Here is a 7,508-nt window from a genome sequence, read left to right as displayed (position 1 = left end):
GAGGTTGTACTGGATGCTCATCTGATGCTAGGGCTCTGCTTCATGTTCTTGTTCTCCCTCTGGAATGTGCACTTGAAGAATGGATTTTAAGGACCAAATCAAAGGGTGCCAATCTTCCTGTGCTTTTCAACTAGTTTCAATGTTAGGGACACATTGGTGAGAAACCAAAGAAAAGTAAGTAGTCCCTGGTGTTCTTGCCACTTTCTTCTTCTCTTTCATCACTTCTTCAATATGATTTTTGTCATGGCCTTGTTCCTATGTCAAATGTCATAGGTGTTGAAATGTTGTTTTCGCAGAGAGTGTGTATCGTGACTATTCTTTGTGGTTTTCCTTCTCCAGCAGTTACAGTGGCTCATTATTCATTCTGCCTTGGGACTTTGGAGCTAACCATTTTTGTTTCTTTTCAATTCACCTGTGGTTTGTAAATAACTCTTTAATTAAATTGTCATTGATCACTCCTAACATAACACCTGTTATCTGCTAAGAATCATAAGGCCTAAAACTCCAAGTATTTATTTAGTAAACTTCAATTTTCAGAATAGAGAGAAATTTAGAAACATATAGCCCACAGATGTTAGAGCTATCGTGTTTGGATTTAAATAGCACTTTAGACAATGTGCTAGTCTGACAGTAAATAGCGCAACATGCTAAAGTTACATGTCTATTAGTCAGTAAGACTTGGAGTCCCAGTGTTCAGGTTTGCTTTGTTGCTGTGACAAACACCATGATGGAAAACAAACTGAGGAGGAAGAGATTTTGGCTTTCACTTTATAGTCCCTCTTCAAGCAAAGCTGAAACAGGAACTCAAGGCAGGAGCTGAAGCAGAGGCCATAGAAAAATATTGCCTATGGACTAGCTCCTCATGGCTTGCTCAGCCTTCTGCTTTATTAAACCCAGTCCCACTTTCTCATGGGTGTCACCATCCACCTTGAGTGGAGTCCTCCATCTTCAACCAAAAATAAAACATATGCTGCACAGATTGTCCTGTAAGCCAACCTCATGGAAGCAATTCTTCAGTTGACACCCCCTCTTCACAGACAACTCCTTAATCTCATGTGACATCAAATAGTTTCTTTTTTCTTAGTTTCCACATTTCACTGGTGTTTATGATCAGACTGTAACTTTGTTTTTCTATGTTGAAGAATTTCTTTCTACTTTCTTTTGCCTCTGGATTTCAGGGTGTTCTTACCACTGTCTGTATATCTATATTTTTCAAATTTAGTTTACAATTCTATATTTAGGACATTTAACAACTAATAAGTGTATATATATATATATACATACATATATATACATATATATATATATATATACATATATATGTGTGTGTGTGTGTATACATATATGCTGTGAACAGCTTTTATCATCAAAATATGTAATTTTATCTCAATCAGTATAATTGATCAAGGAGGAAATTTTGGTTAACATGACAAAACCAAATTACACTGTGTGTGCATGCATGTGTGTATGCGTGCATGTGCTGATATGTGTATGCCTATCAGGTGGAGGCCCATTTGCTGCAATTCCAGGTTTCCTGTTGTATTTTATGATTTGAAATTCACAGGATTCCTGCAGAAGAGAGTTCAGCTTGATGGAAGCAATACTTCCTTGGGAATTATTGTTGTGTTTTTTTTTATTGGATATTTATTTAATCTACATTTCCATTGCTATCCCAAAAGTCCCTCACACCCTCCCCCACCCACTCCCCCACCCACCCACTCCCACTTCTTGGCCCTGTCGTTCCCCTGTACTGAGGCATATAAAGTTTGCACGACTAATGGGCCTCTCTTTCTACTGATGGCTGACTAGGCCATTTTCTGATTCATATGCAGCTAGAGACACAAGCTCCAGGGGGCACTGGTTAGTTCATATTGTTGCTCCACCTATAGGATTGCAGATCCCTTTAGCTCCTTGGGTACTTTCTCTAGCTCCTCCATTGGGGGCCCTGTGGTCCATCAAAAAGCTGACTGTGAGCATCCACTTCTGTGTTTGCTAGGCCCCGGCATAGTCTCACAAGAGACAGCTCTATCTGGGTCCTTTCCCAGATACAAATGTCTTTTAGGTTTGCTGAGGGATTATCTTCTTGCTTTTTCTAGGACGTGGTTTCAGTTCTTGTATTGTTTTTTTTCTGTTATTATCCTTTGAAGTGCGGGATTAGTGGAAAGATAATGTGTGAACTTGGTTCTGTCATGGAATACTTTCGTTTTTCTATCTAACGTAATTGAAAGTTTGGCTGGGTATAGTAGCCTGGGCTGGCATTTGTGTTCTCTTAGTGTCGTATAACATCTGTCCAGGCTCTTCTGGCTTTCATAGTCTCTGGTGAAAAATCTGGTGTAATTTTGATAGGCTTGTCTTTATATGTTACTTGACCTTTTTCCCTTACTGCTTTTAATATTCTATCTTTATTTAGTGCATTTGTTGTTCTTATTATTATGTGTTGGGAGGAATTTTTTTCTGGTCCAGTCTATTTGGAGTTCTGTAGGCTTCTTGTATTTTCATGGGCATCTCTTTCTTTAGGTTTGGGAAGTTTTTTCTTCTATAATTTTGTTGAAGATATTTGCTGGCCTTTTGAGTTGAAAATCTTCATTCTCATCTACTCCTATTATCTGTAGGTTTGGTCTTCTCATTTTGTCCTGGATTTCCTGGATGTTTTGAGTTAGGATCTTTTTGTATTTTCCATTTTCTTTGATTATTGTGCCGATGTTCTCTATAGAATCTTCTGCAACTGAGATTCTCTCTTCCATCTCTTGTATTCTGTTGCTGATGCTTCCATCTATGTTTCCAGATTTCTTTCATAGGATTACTATCTCCAGCGTTGCCTCACTTTGGGTTTTCTTTATTGTGTATACTTCCCTTTTTAGGTCTTGGATGGTTTTATTCAATTCCATCACCTGTTTGGTTGTGTTTTCCTGTAATTCTTTAAGTGATTTTTGTGCTTCCACTTTAAGGTCTTCTACCTGTTTAGCAGTGTTCTCCTGTATGTCTTTAAGTGAGTTATTAAAGTCCTTCTTGATATCCTCTACCATCATAATGAGATATGTTTTTAAGTCCAGGTCTAGCCTTTCGGATGTGTTGGGGTGCCCTGGACTGGGCGAAGTGGGAGTGCTGGGTTCTGATGATGGTGAGTGGTCTTGGTTTCTGTTAGTAAGATTCTTACGTTTACCTTTTGCCATCTGGTAATCTCTGGAGTTAGTTGTTATAGTTGTCTTTGGTTAGAGATTGTTCCTCTGGTGATTCTGTTAGCCTCTATCAGCAGACCAGGGAGACTAGCTCTCTCCTCTGAGTTTCAATGGTCAGAGCACTCTCTCTGCAGGCAAGCTCTCCTCTTACAGGGAAGGTGCACAGATATCTGGCGTTTGGACCTCCCTCCTGGCCGAAGATGAAGGCCCAAAACAGCACCTGCCCCAGAAGCTGTGTTGCTTTGGCCTGTCACAGAAGCTGTTAGTTTCTGTAGTCCACACTCTCACCTGTGCAGACTACTTTTGGTGGAATCTCGGAACCAAGATGTCTCCTGCCAATGCTGAGGCAAAGCCCTCCAGGGCTGGGCAGACACCTATCCTCTGGCCTAAAAGGTGCTCGGATGTCTGGAGCCTGAAAAGGGGGCTGCCTTAGAAGCTCTGTGGCTCCTGCCTGTCCCAGAAGCTGTTAGCTTCTGTAGTACACACTCTCACCTGTGCAGATTATTTTTGGAGGATTCCCGGATCCAAGATGGCTCCTGCCGATTCTGAGGCAAAGCCCTCCCAGGCCGGGCAGACACCTATCCTCTGTGTTTTCTTTTTCTGATAGTTTTCTTAAATATTTTACTCCATCTCTTCAGAAAAGATTATGTGTAGGGCTGAGATAATAGCTTACTATAAACTGCTTGCTATGCAAACATAAGGAATTTAGTTTAGACCCCCAGAACCTATAGGTGTAATGTTCTGTGCCTGTCATTGAGGGTTTGAAAAAAGTCGCTGGAGAAACTCTAGAACACATTGGCCAGCTAGACTTGGAAGCTGATTCAATAATACACTCTTTAAAAAATAAGATGGAGAAAAACAGAGGAAGACACCCAATATCAAACTCTATTCCTTCACAAGTGCGTGCGCACACACACCACAAAGATGGGAAATAAGACACCTCTCTACACCTCTCTACCTCTGTCTCTCTCTCTGTCTCTCTTTGTCTTTCTGTTTCTCTCTCTCTCTGTGTGTAAAATGAAACTTCAATAACTGTTATTGTCTTTAACAGTGTTCATTTACAATTTTGGTAATTTGACAGATTTACATACTTTTTTTTTTTTTTTGGCTAGGAACAGGAGATTTTGGAATTCCTAAGGAAATGGGATTTGATGACTTGTAATCTTTTAATAGCATTCTCAATTATTTTGTGACTTGGTAATCATTCATAAATATATATTGGAGTATATTATTATTGCACATGAATTATATAAAAGAATGTTGGATGCAAATAACCATCTTCACAAATAGTCTCCAAGTTAAGAACTTTAAAAAAATGCTTCCTACAAATGTAAACATTGTGAGCCCCCGTAAAGCTGTATATTTTTTATCTTTCTTCCTTCTATTGTCCTATCAGTCTGGATATAAAAGTCTCTGAAGAAAACTAAATCTATGGATCAGTAAACAAGTTCTACTTTAAAGAAGACAGTCTTCATGATTTACTGCTTTAGGATGGAAGCTAGTGACTTAGTTCTCTAGCCTGAATCATCTCTGATCTATTTTCATTTGTTATGGTTTGTCTGAAATTAAACAGTCCTCTATGTTACAGATTTGGTTTCCGATATGTCAATAATTGGAGGTGCTGAGCACACCTTTATGATGTCTATGTCACTTGGGTCTGTGTGCTTTCCAAAGGGATTGTGGTGCTCTGCCCAATCCTTCTGCCTTGGTTCCAGTTTGAGATACTGCCGTGGACACATACACCCACCTTCATATCTCCTATACTTTGCCACTCTCATTGGAGGTCCAAACAATGTGAGCACATACATGACCAAGACTTTAAACCTCAGCAACTCACAGCTAAATGGCCCTTTAATTCTTTTTAGAATAGATTACCTCAGTTATTTTATTATAGTAATAATAAAAGATGACACAAAATATAACCCTGCTACCTTGCATCAAATTGTGCAAATTTTGATTTGAATGTAAATGAGACATTTTGGCGAATTTCTATCAAAAAAATTGGTACATAAACAAGAATTCTGGATCATAGTTTTCATTATTATCTTTTGATAGTAAGAACAGACTACAAATAACTTCTGTGAGGTCTTGGTAATTAACCTTAATATATGTAGAATTAAACCTTTTTGTTTGGCAAAGTTTATCTTAAGGGATTCCAAAGAGAATAACGTTGTTAAATTAGCATAAGAATCTAGTAAAGAGCAACTGTGATGTGCTTTAGCTTACAAGTTGACTGTCGTGCCAATCATACTTTTCAGAAAACCATGATATGGCAGACTCTCAGTATCCAGTCATGTTCTGGGACATGTGAAACCTAGTGATGACTGAACTGTTGTGAAAATGCAGCCTTAGGATCTTGCCTTTTAGTTTTTAACAAAAACTGCTTTAGAGCTCGTAGATCATCTACATTAGAATATGAACTGATGAATAATTTTCTGCCTGGGACACAGCCTTTGGTTAGAAGTTGCAACAGGAATATTCCAGTCCACAAGTGCTGGTAGCTAAGGAGATCTTAGACCTTAAGAGTGATCCAGTGTGAGACAGAAAATGACACCAAGAAATGTTCTTACATCTAGTGAAAAGTTGTTTTTTTTTAGCCTGATTTCTGTGGATGGTGGATCCTGACATGTTGACAGAAGGCACTGGGTGAAATTTGTTAAAAGCCCCCACTCTCTACTCCCTGACCCACATGTCTCACCACCCATGTTCTCTTCTGTTTTTTACTAGTATGGTGACCGAAGATAGGAGCTTGGGAGGACAGAGAATGTGGTTTCCTCATGACACTGGAGATCTGCCACATAACTGCAGCTGCCCCCTGCTGACCTCTAGATGAGAGGATAAGTCTCCATGTGTTTAAGCCTCTGTTGTCAGATTTCTATTACTGGCCACAAGTCCCCAAGGGCACATAGCTCTGAGAGCTTAGGAAGTGCTTATTAGTACTTCAACTGCTCCATAGGTTTGTGGTTTCTTAGTGATATCCAAGGGATCACCTGGGGAGACTTGGAAGGATGGACAGTATGATTCTCCAATTCTCTGTTGCTTTAAACAGAGATGCAGTTGCAGATAAAAACATATCTAATTTCATCAGCTTTGTTATTAGAAATCTATGTGACATTTAACTTGAACCAATGTGCCATAGCTTAAAGTAATTTGAAAACCACTGAGTTCTAGACTAAACATCCCATTGCTAAACCAGGAACTATGCTTTAGACACTTTACTAAGGGATTAATGTATAATAAATAATTTGCTCCCCCTCAATAATGCTATGAGGTAAGTGCTGTTGGTATTTGCATCCAGCATACAAGGAAATGAAGATGCAAGAAACATTAAGTAACCTTGCATAGGTCGTAAATAGCAAAGCTGAGATCAGATCTGTTGCGCTGTGAAATCCTGGCTTAAAATCCCTACTCCCTCTATGTCTGATGTTGAAATAAAGGGTCATGATATTAAGGGGACTTTCTCAAGTTAAAACAGAATTTATTGTTTCCTATATAGTACAGTTCAGTTTCAGAGTTCCTTTAATCCTTTCATGTTAGCAGCATTACTCTTGGCGTCCAACTAAGAAAAAAAACTACTAAAAAAACCCCAACCAAACAAATCAAAATATAAAAACAAAATAAAACAAACACCCCCCCCCCAAAAGAAAACCCAATACCAGCATCCAGTTCACTCAGAATGGAATGAGGAGAAGCAGGAAATCGATTTCAGAAACTGAGATCAATTGTCCACATCAAGAATGGAAGCGATCCTTCTGAAGTTGGAATTGGTTTAAGGAGAATTGAAGCTAAAAAGTGAGATGGTTCATAATGTTCTACCAGAGGACCTGAGTTCATTCCCAGCACCCATGTCTAGGGGTTCACAACCTTCATTAACTCTAGAAATAGGAGATCTGAAGCCCTCCCTGGCCTCCAATAGTACCCCTTATACACATAAACACACCTTTACATATGTACAATGTATATCTTCAAAAAATTCATCATTATTTTTTTTTTATTATTTACTTTGCAACCTGCTTACTGCTCCTCCTGGCCATTCCCTTCCATAATCCTTCCCCACCCCGCTTCTCTTTCTCATCTGAGCCAGTGGGTGTCCTCCTGGGTACCCCTCACACTGGCATTACTAGTCTTTTTGAGGCTAGGTTCATTCTCTCCCACTGAGGCCAGGCAAGGCAGCCCAGCTAGAAGAACATATCCCACATAGAGGCAACAGCTGTTGGGCTAGTCCCTGCCCTAATTGTTCAGGTCGCACATGAAAACTGACTTGCACATTTGCTACATAAGAGCAGGGAGGCCTAGGTCAAGAACTTAAAGTCTCTGGAGAGAGAAATT

The sequence above is a fragment of the Mus musculus genome, chromosome 3 (assembly GCF_000001635.26).
Source record: "Mus musculus strain C57BL/6J chromosome 3, GRCm38.p6 C57BL/6J".
Lineage (NCBI taxonomy): Eukaryota > Metazoa > Chordata > Mammalia > Rodentia > Muridae > Mus > Mus musculus.
Note: the sequence above shows the minus strand (reverse complement) of the source record.